At 38.1% G+C, this 17172-nt stretch overlaps 1 non-coding gene across 1 annotated transcript; it reads right to left on the bottom strand.

The window, feature by feature from the left end:
• Window positions 1-16834: 16834 nt before the first annotated feature.
• On the bottom strand, window positions 16835-16938 carry LOC148563973 (small nucleolar RNA R71). The gene has a single exon (XR_015885462.1). It is a non-coding gene; the product is annotated as a small nucleolar RNA R71 (small nucleolar RNA).
• Window positions 16939-17172: the final 234 nt, after the last annotated feature.

The raw sequence follows: 17172 nt of genomic DNA, 5'->3' as shown, positions 1-17172 counted from the left end.
AGCTTCTTGGCATGCCAAAATGTGAAGAGTGTGGGGGGGGGGGGGGAAGTAGCGCTCAGTTGGGAAAGTAAACTGAGCTTCCCTTTTTTCTTGTGTAGCGCCTTTGGCTTGAGTGTGAGGCCTTGAGTTCGAACCTTGGTGAAAGCATTGTGGAGTAAATTCTTTGTGAATTAGTGGAAGGTGGCGCCTTGCCTTGAGTGGAAGGCCTCAAGTTCGAATCCTTGTTGAGTCATTTTGCTTATTTTCCTTGCAAGAAGTGTAGCGCTCCTTCCTTGCTTTCCTTGTGTCTCCCCCTTCGAATCTTGGTGAAGCCACTTTGGTCTATTTTTGCTTGTTTTTTGCCCTTAAAGATGCCTCTCACTTGTGCCTCAATTTCATGCCAAATATGGATTGCTTATATCATTGGAAAGCTCTGAATGTCAGCTTTCAACGCAACTAAAAGCACATCAATTGGACGTTTGTAGCTCAAGTTATGGTCCTTTGAATGAGGCATGGTCATGCTGTGAACAGCCAAGTTTAACTTAGCGAAAATTCTTGCTTCCATGCTGAATTTTTCACGATAAAGCTAAGTTCATTTAGTGAACTGAGCTTTGTGAGTGCTATTGTCAAGCTTCCTTGATTTGGTCATGGGTCACGCTTTTAAAAGCGTGGCCTAAGGCTCCAAAGTGTGTTCCAACTTCAAAGTGTGCCCCAAAACTCTTTTTTTTCTTTTTAGCTTATTTTGTGCTTCTTTGCTTCTTTTTCTTCTTATTTTCTACAAAATTTATAAAATCAAAAGATCAAGGAAATATAACATTTAAGCACCAAAGAATGCAATATTTAAGCACTAATCACAAATTTCTTGTATGAAAAAGCATAGAAAAACATGACATGATGACATGTCATCAAGATTTACCTGCCAAGTGGTCTAGCATCTGATCGATGAAGGGTAAGGGGTAATGGTCCTTCCGTGTAGTGGCATTTAATCTTCTGTAGTCAATACATACTCGCCACGCATTTTGTACTCTTTTAGTGACCATTTCACCATCATCCTTCTTGACCGTTGTGATGCCCGACTTCTTGGGGACAACCTGAACCGGGCTCACCCGCTCACTGTCGGAGATTGGGTATATGATATCCGTATCCAGTAATCGGGTGACCTCTTTTTTCACTACATTGAGGATGGTTGGGTTGAGCCTCCTTTGTGGTTGCCTAACCGGCTTAGCTCCATCTTGGAGAAATATCCTATGCATGCACTTGCGGGGGTCAATTCCCACAATATCCGCTAGGCTCCATCCTATTGCTTTCTTGTACTTTCTTAGCACATCTAGGAGCTTTCTCTCTTCTTCACTTGAGAGCTCACTAGCAATAATGACCGGAAACCTTTGGTTATCCTCTAAGAAAGCATACTTCAAATGAGATAGAAGGGGCTTTAGTTCACTTTTTGTCTCAAGATGAGGTTCTTTTTCATCAAGCTCATGGGACTCATTCTTGAAAACTTCCTCATGTTCATCCTCTTGGTCATCTGTCTCCTCAACAATGGGGTAGCACAACTTGTCATGGTCTTCTTCTTGCACTTCCGCTACTACTTCATCAATCACATCACATCAGAGCACGGAATGTTCTTCGGGAGGATGTTTCATGGCTTCCTCTAAATTGAACTTGATAATCTTGTCTCCAACCCCAAAGGAATATATACCGGTGAAGGCGTCTAACTTGAATTTGGAGGTTTTGAGGAAGGGTCTACCAAGTAGAACGGAGGATGAGCTTCTATTTTCTGCTGGAGGCATTTCGAGGATGTAAAAGTCAACCGAAAAAACCAAATCCTTAATTGCCACGAGTACATCTTCCGCTATCCCCATCACTTTGATTACACTTTTATCGGCTAAGGCAAACCTCGCCACCGACTTCTTCAATGGAGCTAAATTCAACCGCACATAGATAGAAAGTGGCATGATGCTTACACAAGCTCCCAAGTCACACATACAATCATGAAAAGTGTGTCTACCAATACAACAAGACACTAAGCACGGCCCAGGGTCACCACATTTTCTTGGAATGGGTTCCATCAAGGAAGAAATTAAACTACCCAAGGATAATGTCTCCAACTATCCTATCCTATCCTTGTGTGTACACAAGTCTTTCAAAAATTTTGCATACTTTGGAATTTGTTGAATAGCACCAAGGAGTGGTATGGTTACCTCAACCTTTTTGAATACTTGAAGCATGTTCAAATCAAATTCCGGTGTTTTCTTCGCCTTCTTCACCATGGAAGGAAATGGGATAGGAATGGACTCATCCACTATAGCTTTCCTCTTGGGTTCCTTGAGGTTAACTCCCTCTTCCTCATGTCTTTTGTCTACCACCTCTTCTTCATGTGGAGCTTTAACAACTACCTCTTCTTCATGAGTTTCTCCCATGACCTTTGGAGGTATCTCCTCTAATGTAGTCCCCGACCGTAGAGTGATGATGGCATTGAGACCGCCTCTTGGGTTTGGTTGGGGTTGGGATGGAAGGTTAGAGGAACTTGAGGGTTGGTTGGTGTTATTATTGGGGGTTGGTGGTTGGCTTGACATGTTCATCTTTGAAAGCATGTTGGTGAGGTTGGCCAATTGAGTATTCAAGGCCTCGAATTGAGCCTTGTTGCTCTCATCTCGTTTTTCCATGGCGGCTCTAAGCTCATCAACTTGATTGTTGGAAGATGGAGGAGTTTGGTTTTAGTTTTGTTGTCTATGGTGTGGTGCTTGGTACTTGGTGTAGTTATTTTGGTTTTGGTTGGAGTGGCCTTGGTTGGCTTGGTAGTTGGTGTTGTTATGGTGGTATTAGGATGAAGATTGGTTGTTGTTGTGACGAGAAGGAGAGTTTGATTGCTTCCTTGTGCATTATCCCTCCACCCTTGATGTTGATTACCACCTTGATGGTAATTGTTTTGACCTTGAGGAGGGTAGGGTGGACGGTTGTTGTAATTCACATTGACCACCACAAGAGCATATTCCTCTTGAATTTGATGGCATTGGTTGGTGTAATGTGTGGTGCTAAAGCACAAACCACAAATCCTAGGAGGGCCTTCAAGTTGAGCAACCGGAGGTGGGGCTTGGACGGCTTGGATGGAGTAGTATTCCTTTTGATCCCTTTGGATTTGTGTAAGGATGGTAGTCATATCCCCAAGTGCTTTGGTTAGACTTGATTCGGAAGGGGATGGTTCTACCATACCCTTGAGAGGATTACTTCTCACCCTTGTGTGTTGTGTAGCTTCGGCAACATCCTTTATCAAATTCCAAGCTTCTCCCTCCGTCTTGTTTTTCGAAAGGGAACCGCCACTAGAAGCGGTGAGCAATCTTCTATCTTCTGCACAAAGACCTCCGGTAAAGTAGCTAATGAGCAAGTGAGTGGTCATTCCGTGGTGTGGACATGACTCCAATAGCCTCTTGAACCGAGACCAATACTCGTACAAACTCTCTTGGTCTCTTTGCATTATACCCGAAATCTATTTCTGGATGTAGTCGGTCTTCTCCGGTGGGAAGAACTTATCAAGAAACTCTCTTCTCAAGAAATCCCAATTAGTCACAATCTCATCTGGTAGCGAATAGAACCATGTTTTTGCTTGTGCTTCAAGAGAGAAAGGGAAGGCGAAAACCATGATAGCTACCTCATCGGCTCCATGCCTTCGAGCCGTAGAACAAGCAACTTGAAAATCCTTCAAATGTCATATGGGGTCTTGACCCGGCAACCCATGATACTTAGGAAGTAGATTTATCAAGCTACTCTTCAACTCAAAGTTTGGATCAAGGTTGGGATACCTTGCTTGCAACGGTTGAAGTATGATATCCGGAGCTCCTTGCTCATGCAAAGTGATCTGGCGTGGCTCCGCCATGTATGGCTCACCTGTAGGGTGCAAAGATGTATTAGTAGTGCCAACAGAAGAATAGGAAGTAGCGGACTCCAGGTCACTCTCAGTGACGTCTAGTGATTCGGTATTTTCCTCAAGAGAGGCCGAAGTACTAGGCGTATAGTCCAACCGTCGTCTAGCTTGCCGAGTGTGTAACAAAGTTCTTTCAATCTCGGGATCAAAATTGGCTAAGCTAGAATTCGGTTGAGACCGAGTATTCAAACTTGAAAGTCATAGCACAAATGCAAAAGAAATCTAAACTATAGCTAAGTATTGAAAGAAGTAAAATATCTACAATATTCACATATTCACATAACCAATATCAAGGCATACGTTGCAACCATTCCCCGGCAACGGCGCCAAAAATTTGACGAGTCCCCCAAGGGTGTATTGGTAAAGATTTTCTTCAATAAGATCACGTTGCAAGTATAGCTCTACCAACAACAATCCTCGGGTGTCAAATTTAGAAGAGGAATTTGGTTGTCACAAGTTCAACCCCAATAGAAATAATCGAAGTATTCAAACCTCGGGTCGTCTCAGAAGGAATGGGCAAACATGTGCTTCAACATTGGTTAGAAATCCGGGGTTGTGAGTTATGAGCATGAAAATAAATGAAAATATTAACAAGCAAGTAATCTTAAATTGCAACAAATTAATTCAGTTAACTAAGCGAAACATGAGCAATTCCAATGAACAAGTAACATTACACTTAATTCTATTATAAACCAAACAAGTAACTATAACCAAGGCAAATAATTGAGAAATTTGGTTTTCAAATATGAATAATAAAAGCAATTCTTGGCTAGGCATAGGAATTGAGGTTACCATCCTTGTCTAACAACCATATCTTGACAATTATGAGGAACCAAGCTCATTAAGTCTACTTCCAAAAGTCTTAAGTACGTAATATCTACTCCTAGACTTGAAGTACGTCAAATGGCTTTGATCACATCAACCCATAAGTCCCAACCTACCTACTAATTAGATTAGTAGTGGGTTGGCGTCAATGAGTATCAAATTGACCACCAAGGGCTCCCAAATTATCAAATCCATTAGACCCAATGACTCAAGTTTACCCAATTCCCTTGACCTAGGCCAAGAGTGAAGGAAACTACTCCATAATCAAAGTAAAAAATTCATCAAACACATGGTAAGCATTAACAAAAGACATGTTCAAAATAGCAATTAAATTGAACTCTACAAGTACCCACTAACAATTATCAATATACAATCATCCAAACAACAAAACTAAACATAGAAATCATCAATGTAACATCAACAAGTCAAGATTCACAACATTCATGAAATGGGTATAAAATGACAATTAACAAGGATTCATAAAACTATCACTAGATATAAACAAAATTGTAACAAGGAATTCAAATTGAACAATTAAAACTAGTAATTAACAAAATCCAATTCACAATCCAACAAGGAAAGATCAAATTAAAACTAGATCTAGAGAGGAACAAGGGTTTCTCTCTCTAGAATAACCAAAGAAAACCAAAAACTAGCTAAAATTGTGTCTTGTGTAAAAAATGATTGATCCCCCCCTTTTCCCTTGCATCCTTGGGTCTTTTTCATGCAGAAACAGCTTGAAATTGCACCTGATGAGCCTTAGAAATTGCCAGGCACGATTTCCTTTAATGAGGTCACGTGCAGCTTCCCACGCGTCCGCGCCATGCATGCGCGCGCGCCGATTGCTTTTGCGATCCACGCGTGCGCCAAGTGCGCATACGCGTCGATAGGAATCTTCTGATCCACGCGGATGCATCCATCCTTGCGCGCCGCATCCAGCCAACCTCATCCACGCGTGCGCGTGGAGTGTGCAGGCGCGCCGATGCTGCTTCTCCCAAGATTTCAATTCTTCATGTTCCTCCCTTTTTGTACATGCTTTCTCCCTCTCTTCTAAGTCATTCCTACCTTATAATTCCTGAAATTACTCAACAAATACATCACAGCATCGAATGGCAATAGAAGAGGATTAAAATATGGCAATTTTAAGGCAAAATAAGCATGTTTTCCATCATGGAGCAATATTGAGAAGTGAACACAAAACTATGCATTTCTTGCGAATAAGTGTGAAAAATATTGATAAAAACCCCCAAAATAAGCACAAGATAAACCACAAAATCGGAGTTTATCAGTACGCGTGGGATGAAAATCGGCGTAAGGAGCACATTGAACAGAGAGTTGTGCTTCCCTTGCGATGGAACTGTGCTAGCGGCACAAAATCACCCACGCGTATGCGTCCCTGATGCGTGCGCGTCATTTCGCTCTCAGACCACCCACGCGTACGCGTGGGCGACGCTTACACGTTGAATGGCCAACTCAATTTTCACGCTTACGTGTGATGCCCGCGCGCGCGTCACATCCTGTTTTCCATTCCTTTTTTTTTCTTTTCTTCTTTCTTCTCTCTTCTTTCTTCTTCTTTCTTCTTCCTTCTTTCTTCCTTCTTACTTCATAATTCCTTCTTTTCATCTTCCTCATCAAGTTTCTTTTTTTTTCTTCTCTCTCCTTTACTCTCTCATTCTTCATTTAATTATTGCATTTAATTATTTTTCTTTCTTCTCAATTTTATCTTAGCTTAATTCCTTTTGGTTTCTTTTTCATTCCTTTTTCATGCATTTTTTTGTTGGTGTTAGAACTTTATTTGGGTCTTATATTATTATACTCGAGCTTGTGGATATATTAAGGGGTGATTTGACAACTAATACTAATTTTTGGGTTACATGCATGTTGAATTTCATACTTTCCCTAACATATTTTACATGCATACCAAGTGTTTGTGAAAAGCCCGTATGGCATTGTGAATTCTGAATTATTCTATTCTTCTACACTACTGCCTGTTGTTCACAAAACCCTTGCAATCTTTTATTGATTAAATATAATTGTCAATACAAACGTGATTGTTTGTTTCTTACATTTGATAATCAAATTGAGCTATTAATACTTGATCTATGCTACTCATGCCCTTGCCGGCATGCTGATAAACATCTTGCATCTAATTGCCTCAATATATCATGCTATATTTCCACTGATGTCCTAATTACATGGAGTCGCGACCATGTATTTACGACATTCTTCTTTACCTTGGCATTGATTATCACTTGTATTTTCCTCCTCCTGGTTCTAGCTATTTGATTTCATGCCCCTTTCTCTTCTCCCTTTTCAGGATGGCCACCAGGAAAGATACAGAGAAAGACTCTAACAAGCCACCGGCGAGGAAAGGAATAAAAAGACGCCGATTTTCATACCTCAATGAGATGATTGTTGGCAACCACCCACCTGAGGAAGAACCAGACACTCCGGACTCCACCTCACCTACCAGCACCGGGAGCCATGATGACCCCGACTGTGGAGATGCTGTTACCAGCCCCCCTTTGTTCCTGACTGATGGCACCGAGGATGGTGCCAAGCTTTAAGTGTGGGGAGGTCGGTCAGTACCTGACTTCCGGAGGTAATCTCTCTCTCTTAACACCAACATTTTAGTTTTTCTTTTGTTAGACAGAATAGATTACATGATAATAATTGTTTGCATGTATGTTTGCTTGGTTAAAGTAATAAATTTCTTTTCAAGACTCTATTTTATAATATTTCACTAATTTAAATTGAAAAAAATTTTTTTGTGATAAACTTGTTTAAGGACTGTAAATTGGAACATGAATTATAACTAAGAACGCACAACCCGTGAGATTTGAGCTTAATTACATGGTTACACTATTTAACCATAACATCTTATTCTTGTGTATTTTCTTCTCTATGATTGAAATCTATATTTTGTTCCACTCTATATGTCCATTGTTTAGTGTATTTACATGCTTGCATATGATTGAGGTCATCATTTGATTTTAGTTCACTTACCCCAAATAGCCTACCCTTTCAATTACCTTGGTTTGCCACTTTGAGCCTTTTAATCCCCGTTTGTTCTATATTTTACCACATCACTAGTCTTAAGCGGAAAAACAATTAATTACCCCAATTGAATCTTTGGTTGGCTTAAGATAGAGATTGTGTGTCAATCAAGTGTGGGGAACTGTGGGAACTTGGGTTAATGAAAGTGTACAGTGTTTAAATGACAAAATATTGGAAATTTGGGTACCTACTCATGTGAAACCAGAAAAATTAAAAATCCATATGCATTGATAAGTTATGTTTACTTTTATATAAAAAAAATATAAAAAAATATTCAAATAAATAAATAAATAAATAAGGGGACAAAATTACCCCAATGTTAAGTTAATGAAAGATCAATGCATATGTGATAAAATTAAAGAAAAGTTGATGCATGAGTATGAGATGCAAAAATGGGAAATTCGGGAAACTAGGCATGATTTTAGAATTATATAGAGAGTGTGTGTGTTTAGGTGAGAACTTATGTTAGTCAAGGATTCAATTTATAAGCTCACTTAGCCATACATATATCCTCACCCTTACCTTAGCCCCATTACAACCTTGAAAAGACCTCATGATGTTTGTATTTGTACATTAAATATTTGTTGATTGGTTAGGTAAAGAACAAAGTTTAGAAAGCATGACTAGAGAAGACTAGAGTGGATTACCCTATACACTTGAGTGATTAGAGTGCATATACACTTCCAGTGAGGGTTCAATGCTTGATTCTATGTTCCCTGCTTTCATGAGCTATCTTCCTACAAGTTTACTTGTCCTTTATTTTGTGATTTGAATTAGTGGAATCCAGTTTATGTTTATCTTGGAGAATTTGTTTACTTTTAACCAAGTAGGTAAAAGCATTTTGCATTTAGTTGCATTCATATAGATAGGTTGCATTTCATACTTTCTACCATTCCTCTTCACTCTTTAGCTTCTCTTGAGCTTAGCATGAGGACATGCTAATGTTTAAGTGTGGGGAGATTTGATGCACCACTAATTCATGGTACATCTTGTGCTTAATTGAGTGGATTTTATCAACTATTCTCATATTTATTCACAGAATCCGCATGTTTTACACTTTCCCTCCTGATGTTGTGCTATGATTGAAAATATGCTTCTTTAGCCTTTAATTCACTATTTTTAATCCTCTCTTATTACCATTCAATGCCGTGATATATGTGTTAAGTGATTTCAAGGTTTATAGAGTAGGAATGGCTTAGAGGATGGAAAGGAAGCATGCAAAAGTGGAAGGAATACAAGAAACTGAAGGAATTGCTAAGCTGTCCAGCCTGACCTCTTTGTACTAAATTGACCATAACTTGAGCTACAGAGGTCCAAATGAGATGGTTCTAGTTGCGTTGGAAAGATAACATCCAGGGCTTCACAACGATATATAATTTACCATAGTTGATCTGGCGTTTAGGGGCTCGCACGCACAAAGCACGCGGACGCGCGCATGGTGTGAAGTTCAGCGTATCAGAAATCGCCCCCAGCGATTTCTGGGCTATTTTTGACCCAGTCTTCGGCCCAGAAAACACAGATTAGAGGATAAAAAGTAGGGAAATCCATTCATTCATCCAGACACTTCTCATTATTCACAATTTAGGTTTTAGATGTAGTTTTCTAGAGAGAGGCTCTCTCCTCTCTCTACGATTTAGGATTCCTAGTTTTATGCTTTTGAGTTGGATATTGACAGAGTTACTAACCCGTTGAAATCTTTATCATTTAAGTTTGTTTTCTTTTTCCCTTACTCTTTCATATCCTTAATCTTTGTTTAGAGTTACAATTGGATTGTTTTTAGAATTTATTAATGCAAGAAGTATTTTTCCATTTAATTTTTATTATTTGTTTGATTGCTTCCAATTGATTTTAATTACCATGTTCCCTTTTTACTTCTCTTATAAGTTTACGAAGATGGTATTCATGTTGACAGAGTAGACTCCCAACTTGACATTTGGGAGTTGATTAACAGGAGACCCTTGAGTTGGAAGTTGTTGGCTAGCTCTCTAGTTACTAACGCTAATCCTTCCCAAGGGAGAGGATTAGGACTTGTGAATAGAAGTTGGCTTAACTACTTGACTTTTCTTTATTCTGTAAGGGTTAACTAAGTGGAAACAACAATCAATTATTATTAATCTTGGAAAAACCAACAACGATAGAACTTCTGATTAATCTTCTCCTAGTCAAGGCTTTTTATTGTTGCTATTTTATTTTCTCTGCAATTTACTTTCCCTATTTCCTATCCAAAACCCCAAAAGATACAATTTCATAACCAATTCTAAGTACACTTCCCTGCAATTCCTTGAGAGACGACCCGAGGTTTAAATACTTCGGTTATCAATTTTATTAGGGGTTTGTTACTTGTGACAAACAAATTTTTGTATGAAAGGATTATTGTTGGTTTAGAAACTATACTTGCAACGAGAACTTATTTGTGAATTCTTTACCATCAAAAATTCGTTCATTAGTCGTCCAACCCCTCTGTACACTCACGAATCACAAGCTTCTCTGCGTCATTCGTCACACGTCGTGGGTCATCGTGCTCATCTCTTGTCGCCCGTCGTGTCCTCATTGCTTAGAAAGTTGTCTTTACTGAAAAGTAAATAAATCAAAGTTCTGAGATAGATTGTGACTTTATTTTATTAAGTGTAAACTTTATACTTTTAGAAATTATTTTATTAGAAATAATTAAACAGATTCAGAGATAAATTCATTTTGAACAAATTAATATTCTTAGGTAATTTTATTATATTGGAATATTTTGTGTAATTTTCGTAATTGAAAAATAAGAAAGAATTGTACAATCTAATTTAGGTCATTTTTATTATGAAAAAGTTATGACTTATTTTATTAGTATGAACTCTTTATTTTTAGAAATTGATTAATTAAGAATAATTAGATTAGTTTTATTAAATATTTTGAGTTAAATTAATTTCAATTCTTGTGTTATTTTTATAATTGGTTATTTCATATAATTTGAAACTAAAATTCAGTAATAGAAGTATTATATAATTTAATTTAAGAAATTTGTATTGTGATTAAATTACAATTTATTTTATTAAATTGAGCTCTTAGAGATTAACTTATTAGGAATGATTAAATGGATTTTTGTAAAGACTTTAAGTTTAAGTCAGTTAATATTTTTTTACAACTTTTATTATAATTAGTTATTTCATATAAATTGAAATTAAAGTTCTGGTGACGGAAAAATAATAAAAAGTTATAGGATTTAATTTAGATAATTGATATTAGGATTTAAACTATATTTTATAAAATGTGATTAGTATGTTTACTTTATAATTTAAACTAAAAGTAATTATTTGAACTCATTGATATATTGATAAATAAAATCTTGTGCATTTTAAAAACAATCTTTATAGTATTATATTTAATTTATGAATTCTTATTTTATCTCAAATATTTTGTAAAATTGTTATATTACTTGTATATATTTTTCTCTAATCCTAAAATTTCTAATAAAAACTCTAATATCCCCAAATTTCCTAATTTGTTCCCTAAACCTAGGATTGCACATATATAGAAGAAACGAAAGGGGAAGAAACGAGAAACAGGGGAAGCTTGAAGGGGATGAGGGAGAAAGGAAGAGAGGGAGGAGAAAGGAATGGCGCCGGTTAAGACCTCGCCGCCGTCGCCGCTGCCATCGTTGCACGAGAGAAGGGAGAGGCTCGCAGTGGAGGAGTCGAGAGAGAACCTGACGCGAAGAGAGGACGACGCATGAGAGGGAGACAGAGGTTGCGATGGAGCTGTCTCGCTGCATATGCCGCGCCCTACCACCGTCACCGAGCTTTCATAGCCGCCGCGTTTCACCGCCATTTTGGGTGTCTCCACCACCGAACCTTGGTCGATGCTACTGCCACTGTACGCGAGAGGAGGAGGAGTGATGAGACAGAACACGATTGAGCGAGAGAAAGGGGGTTATCGTCGCCACTGGATTTCTTGGGCGCTCCGTTCATACCTGTCATTTCTCGAGCTCGCCGTCACTGCGTCTTCAAGGAAAGGGTCTCTCTGGAAGAATTTCCTTCCGCCATTTCCTCCTTGACTCATCTGACTGACATTGCCAACCTCTGTAGTCTTCAAGGAAGGTTGCTAACTTTTTACTATTTTGCTTCTTGTTCATTGCATACGTATCACATCTTAGATCCTACAATAAAATGGAGTTCTACAATTAATATCAGATTTGTCAAAGTACTGAATACTTTAGTCACTTAACAGTGGTTTTGGATTTAATTTCTGAGAATGGAAAAATTTGGTGGTCCAATTTTGACAATAAGACAAGAGTTATTGATTTTGTTATCATTTAGCTATTTTATTATTGATTTTGTTGAAATTATTGCCTTCAATTTATGAATTACTGATGTAACTAATGAAGATGTGGCTCCTATTTTTCATGTACATGAATTAATAATGATTTGGATTGAAAATTTATAGTTGAGTTAGTTGTTAAAAATGATCAATGAGCATAATTTGTTGGTAGAAGTAGAATTTGTTGCTGTAAATTGAATTTGATGCTGAACATATCACTGAGTAATTTTTTTTTTCAATTTCGTTGATGTAAATTGTTAGTACACAATTACACATGAAGTAGGTTTCGTGCATAAAATTTTGATTAAGTGAAGTGACTAAAAATAAATATTCTATTGCAATCCAAATTCAATACGCAAAGTTTATTTATTTAATTGACACAATCCCTAAAGTTTGTTGAACGATTTTGTATGTTCAAGTATGCCATGTTTAGTTTCTTAAGTTAAATACTGCACATATATACAAGCTAAGTTAATTTCAGTCTATAAATTCTTTCTTTTTCAATATTGTTTGCTGTTTTGGATTGAAAAATTATAGTTGAGTTTGTTGTTAAAAATGATCAATGAACAGAATTTGTTGGTAGAAGTAAAATTTGTCAGCTCTCTCTGTCACTCTGTGTTGGATTGGCATTACTTGAACTTGCGCCATGGGGCAGGTGCTTCATCTGTTATGCTGAATGTCAAATTAAAATCAAAGTTAATACTATTTCAAAAGTTCATATTTATGTTGACTTCCTTTCATAGCTGTATACACTGGATGGTTGGAGCTTTATACTTCAGAAAATTGTAGTGAGGTTCCATGAAGTAAAAATATAAAGATTATACTTCAGAAAATTGTTTCAAACACCCCATTTTGGATAATGTAAATAGTTGTAGAAGACTGAATTAAATCAAACTGCTAAACACTGAACTAAACTGAATGGAAGGCTAGTGACAAATTTCCCAATGCCGACTACAAGTTCTAAATATGAGGGGGGAAGCGGAGATGCAAATATTATGCAACAGGTTTCTTTATATGTAGTGTAAACTGTAGAAGAGCCCTCTTTCCTCTGAGATTTCCTTTTGGCACTAATTATTACAATTCTTATTGTGGTTGATTGACATCCTTCTTCTGCATGTTCATGATAATATTATGTTTTGCATGAATTTCAAGCAATTTCCTTTGAGCATTGAAAATGCTATTTTTATATTGTGTGCAAAAGTTTTCCAGCTTCCTCACTTTTTGATAACTTGCTCTTCTTCTTCTAGGTCCATTTGTTCTACATAGTGTGCTAGTTCCAGTACTTGGCCTACCACTTAACCCAAAAGCAGCTGCAGAAGCAGAGAAAATTTTGATATAGGTGAGTTAAATTAAATTAGAAAGAAATTAAATTAAATTTACAACTTAAAGCATATTGCCAGGTTGTTTTAATGATGCATGTGCTTTGAACTTTGAACCCTTAATGACTTAATGAGGACCAAGTGTGTGAATTCTTTTACTGTGATTGGCAGTAAAAGATTAGATAGTGCATAGTTAAATTTCATTTTTGGTCTTATAAATTTAACCTTCAATGTATGCTTCTGATGCCAGGGCATCTTGGCCAGTTTCACTGACCTTTTCTTTACTGTTTTTAGGTTAGTTTCATGCATTTCTTTAGGAAATAAGCTAGTTTTGGGTAAATATTCACTTATGCCTTGACTCAAGCACACATTGTGCATTTTACATGATTTCATGAGGATTTTGCATAAGTTTAGTGTCAAATATTATGATGCATTACTCATGACTTGGACTGGAGCTTTGATGCACTTTGTTGCTTGATTTCAGGACCAAAAAGGAGCAAGAAAGGGGAGGTAACTTGCAAGGATTAATGAGAAAAGTGATTGCCAATAACACTCTCAAAGAAAGCCATCAATGCCTACGTTAGAGAGTCACATTAACCAAGTTAACGTGAACTCTAACGTGGAGAAGAGAAGTTGAGCCAACGTTAGTGACACTCAACATTGTCACTAACGTTGGCAATCACTCATAAGTGGCCACGTTAGAAGCCACGTTAACCTAGTTAACGTGGCCTCTAACGTTAAGGGGGAGGGAGAGAAGCCAACGTTAGTGACACTCAACATTGTCACTAACGTTGGCCTATGGTGCTAAGTACCACGTTAACTCCCACGTTAACTTGGTTAACGTGGGAATTAACGTCGAGGATGAAGAGTTGTCGACAACGTTAGTGACACTCAACATTGTCACTAACGTTGAAGCAACCACACAACCCCCAAGAATCACGTTAACCTCCACGTTAACTTGGTTAATGTGGAAGCTAACGATGAGAAATGAAAGATGAGCCAACGTTAGTGACACTCAACATTGTCACTAACGTTGGGATGGCTAAAAGATGGCCACGTTAGAAGCCACGTTAACCTAGTTAACGTGGACTCTAATGTGAGACCCAGGGGTACATTGGAACGTTAGTGACAATGCTGAGTGTCACTAACGTTCTCGAAGGTTGGCAAGGACCACGTTAGAAGACACGTTAACCTAGTTAACGTGGGCTTTAACGTGAAACAAGAAGGGGCACACTGGAACGTTAGTGACAATGTTGAGTGTCACTAACGTTCTCAAAGGACTAACAAGGCAACGTTAAAAGCCACGTTAACCTAGTTAACGTGGGTTTTAACGTAAGGCAAAGGGGTGCATTGGACGTTAGTGACAATGTTAAGTGTCACTAACGTTCTCGAACTTATATTCTCACTAAATATTAACACCCCTAACGTCCTAAGCTGAAGTCTCTGCCCACTTAGCACTTTCTCTCTGCAAGTAAAGCCAAGCCCAAATGAAGAAAAGAACTGCTTCAAACTCAAGATCCAAAGGCCCAAAACTTGAAGAGTAAACTAGAAGCTGAGAAGAGTAGTATATATAGGAGTGACTTTGAATTGTAAAGGAGTTCTGGAGGCTGAAGAACCACTCTCTGTATTTACTTTCTTTGCAATTTCTAGTTTTATGAGGTATTCTCCATCTTTATTTTCATTTTCAAGAGCTATGAACAACTAAACCCCTTTCATTGGGTTAGGGAGCTCTGTTGTAATTTGATGGATCAATACTAATTTTCATTGTTCTTCTTCTATCTTTCCTCTTGATTTTACTTGAAAGCTTTCGATCTTCATCCAATTGAGTAGTTATCTTGGAAGAGAAGCTATTCAAACTTGGATCTCTTTTGAACCTTGGAAGAGGAATGAAGAGATCAAGCTAGAAATGCTTTCTCATGCTGGACCAAATTGGGTTTGGATGGGTATGTGACTGTAACCCTCTCAATACTTGGTTTGGGAAATGCATGTGGTATAATCAGTGACCATACTTCATCTCTTCTCATGAGCAATTGACCAAGGAATTGGCTATTGATCAAGATTTGAGAGATTGAATTGCAAGGAATTGCAATTCAATCACTTAAGATTGCCAAGGAGATCAATGAGTGCATTGATTGAGGAAGAGATGAAAATGAACTTGATCCGGAGAATTGTAACATCTCCTAAGCCCAATGAACTCCCCATCTCTAATCTTACCCATTCTCTTTAATTTCTGCCATTTACTTTTATGAGCAAATCCCCCATTCCCATTTACAATTCTGCAATTTATTTTCAGTCATTTACTTCCAGTCCTTTAATTCTAGCATTTACTTTTCTGTTATTTATATTTCCGCCATTTTATTTTCTGCAACTCTCAACCCATATTCTGGATTCGCTCAACTAGAACATTCTTCTGATTAAAGTTGCTTGATCAATCAATCCCTGTGGGATTCGACCTCACTCTATTGTGAGTTTTTACTTGACGACAACTTTGGTACACTTGCCGAAGGGAGATTTATTGAGAGACAAGTTTTTCACGCATCAAGTTTATGGCGTCGTTGCCGGGATTGATTGTGCATCAACAATGATTAGATTGGAAGATCACTAGATTGAGCATTTTATTTTGTGTATTTCATTTTCTGTTTGATTGATTTGCTTTTTGTTTTAGTTAAACTTCTTCCCTTCTCCATCTACTCTTTTGTTTTTCTTTGTTATTTTCAATTATGTTTGCTAACCCACTAACTGTTTGATATATTGCATCACCCACGACTAACATCAATTCTGACATAAATACTGTCTGCACCTATCTTCTCTGCTTGTACTTGTTGGTTGTATGACTGGGAGAAGAAGCGGGGCTTCAACTTCCTTTGATTCTGAACCAGAGAGAACCTTCCTTAGACTAAGGAGGGAGGCAAGAGGAAAACAAGTAGTTGGTGCTGCAGAAGAGGAGGAACAGTTTGAGGAATAATTTGAACCAAACATGGAAGAAAACATGGAAAATCATCATGAAGAAGAGACTCACAACCATGGCAGAGGAGGTGGAGCAAATCATGCTGGGGAGGATAGAAGAGTTTTGGGCTCCTATATTAATCCAAACCCAGGCAATTGTGGAAGTAGCATCCAAAAGCCAACAATCCATGCCAACAACTTTGAACTTAAACCACAACTCATCACCCTTGTTCAGAACAACTGTTCGTTTGGAGGAGGTGTTCAAGAAGATCCCAACCAACATTTGACCACCTTCCTGAGAATATGTGACACAGTGAAATCTAATGGTGTTCATCCTGATGCCTATAGATTGCTCTTATTTCCCTTCTCACTCAGAGACAAGGCAGCCAAGTGGCTAGAATCCTTCCCAAGGGAGAGCTTGACAACTTGGAAGGATGTGGTGAACAAATTCTTAGCAAGATTCTACCCTCCTCAACGAATCAATAGGCTAAGAGCTGAGGTTCAAACCTTCAGGCAACAGGATGGTGAGACTCTGTATGAAGCATGGGAGAGGTTCAAAGACTTAACAAGGAGGTGTCCACCTGACATGTTCAACGAATGGGTCCAGCTGCACATTTTCTATGAAGGGCTCTCTTATGAGTCAAAGAAGGCAGTAGATCATTCATCTGGAGGGTCTTTGAACATGAAGAAGACCATTGAGGAAGCTATAGATGTTATTGAAACAGTAGCAGAAAATGACTACTTCTATGCTTCCGAAAGAGGGAACACAAGAGGAGTGATGGAGCTAAACAATGTAGATGCTCTGTTGGCCCAAAACAAGCT

The sequence above is a fragment of the Arachis ipaensis genome, chromosome B5, assembly GCF_059453495.1.
Source record: "Arachis ipaensis isolate K30076 ecotype BB chromosome B5, ASM5945349v1, whole genome shotgun sequence".
NCBI classification, from domain to species: domain Eukaryota; kingdom Viridiplantae; phylum Streptophyta; class Magnoliopsida; order Fabales; family Fabaceae; genus Arachis; species Arachis ipaensis.
This window is presented reverse-complemented; position numbering and strand designations above follow the sequence as displayed.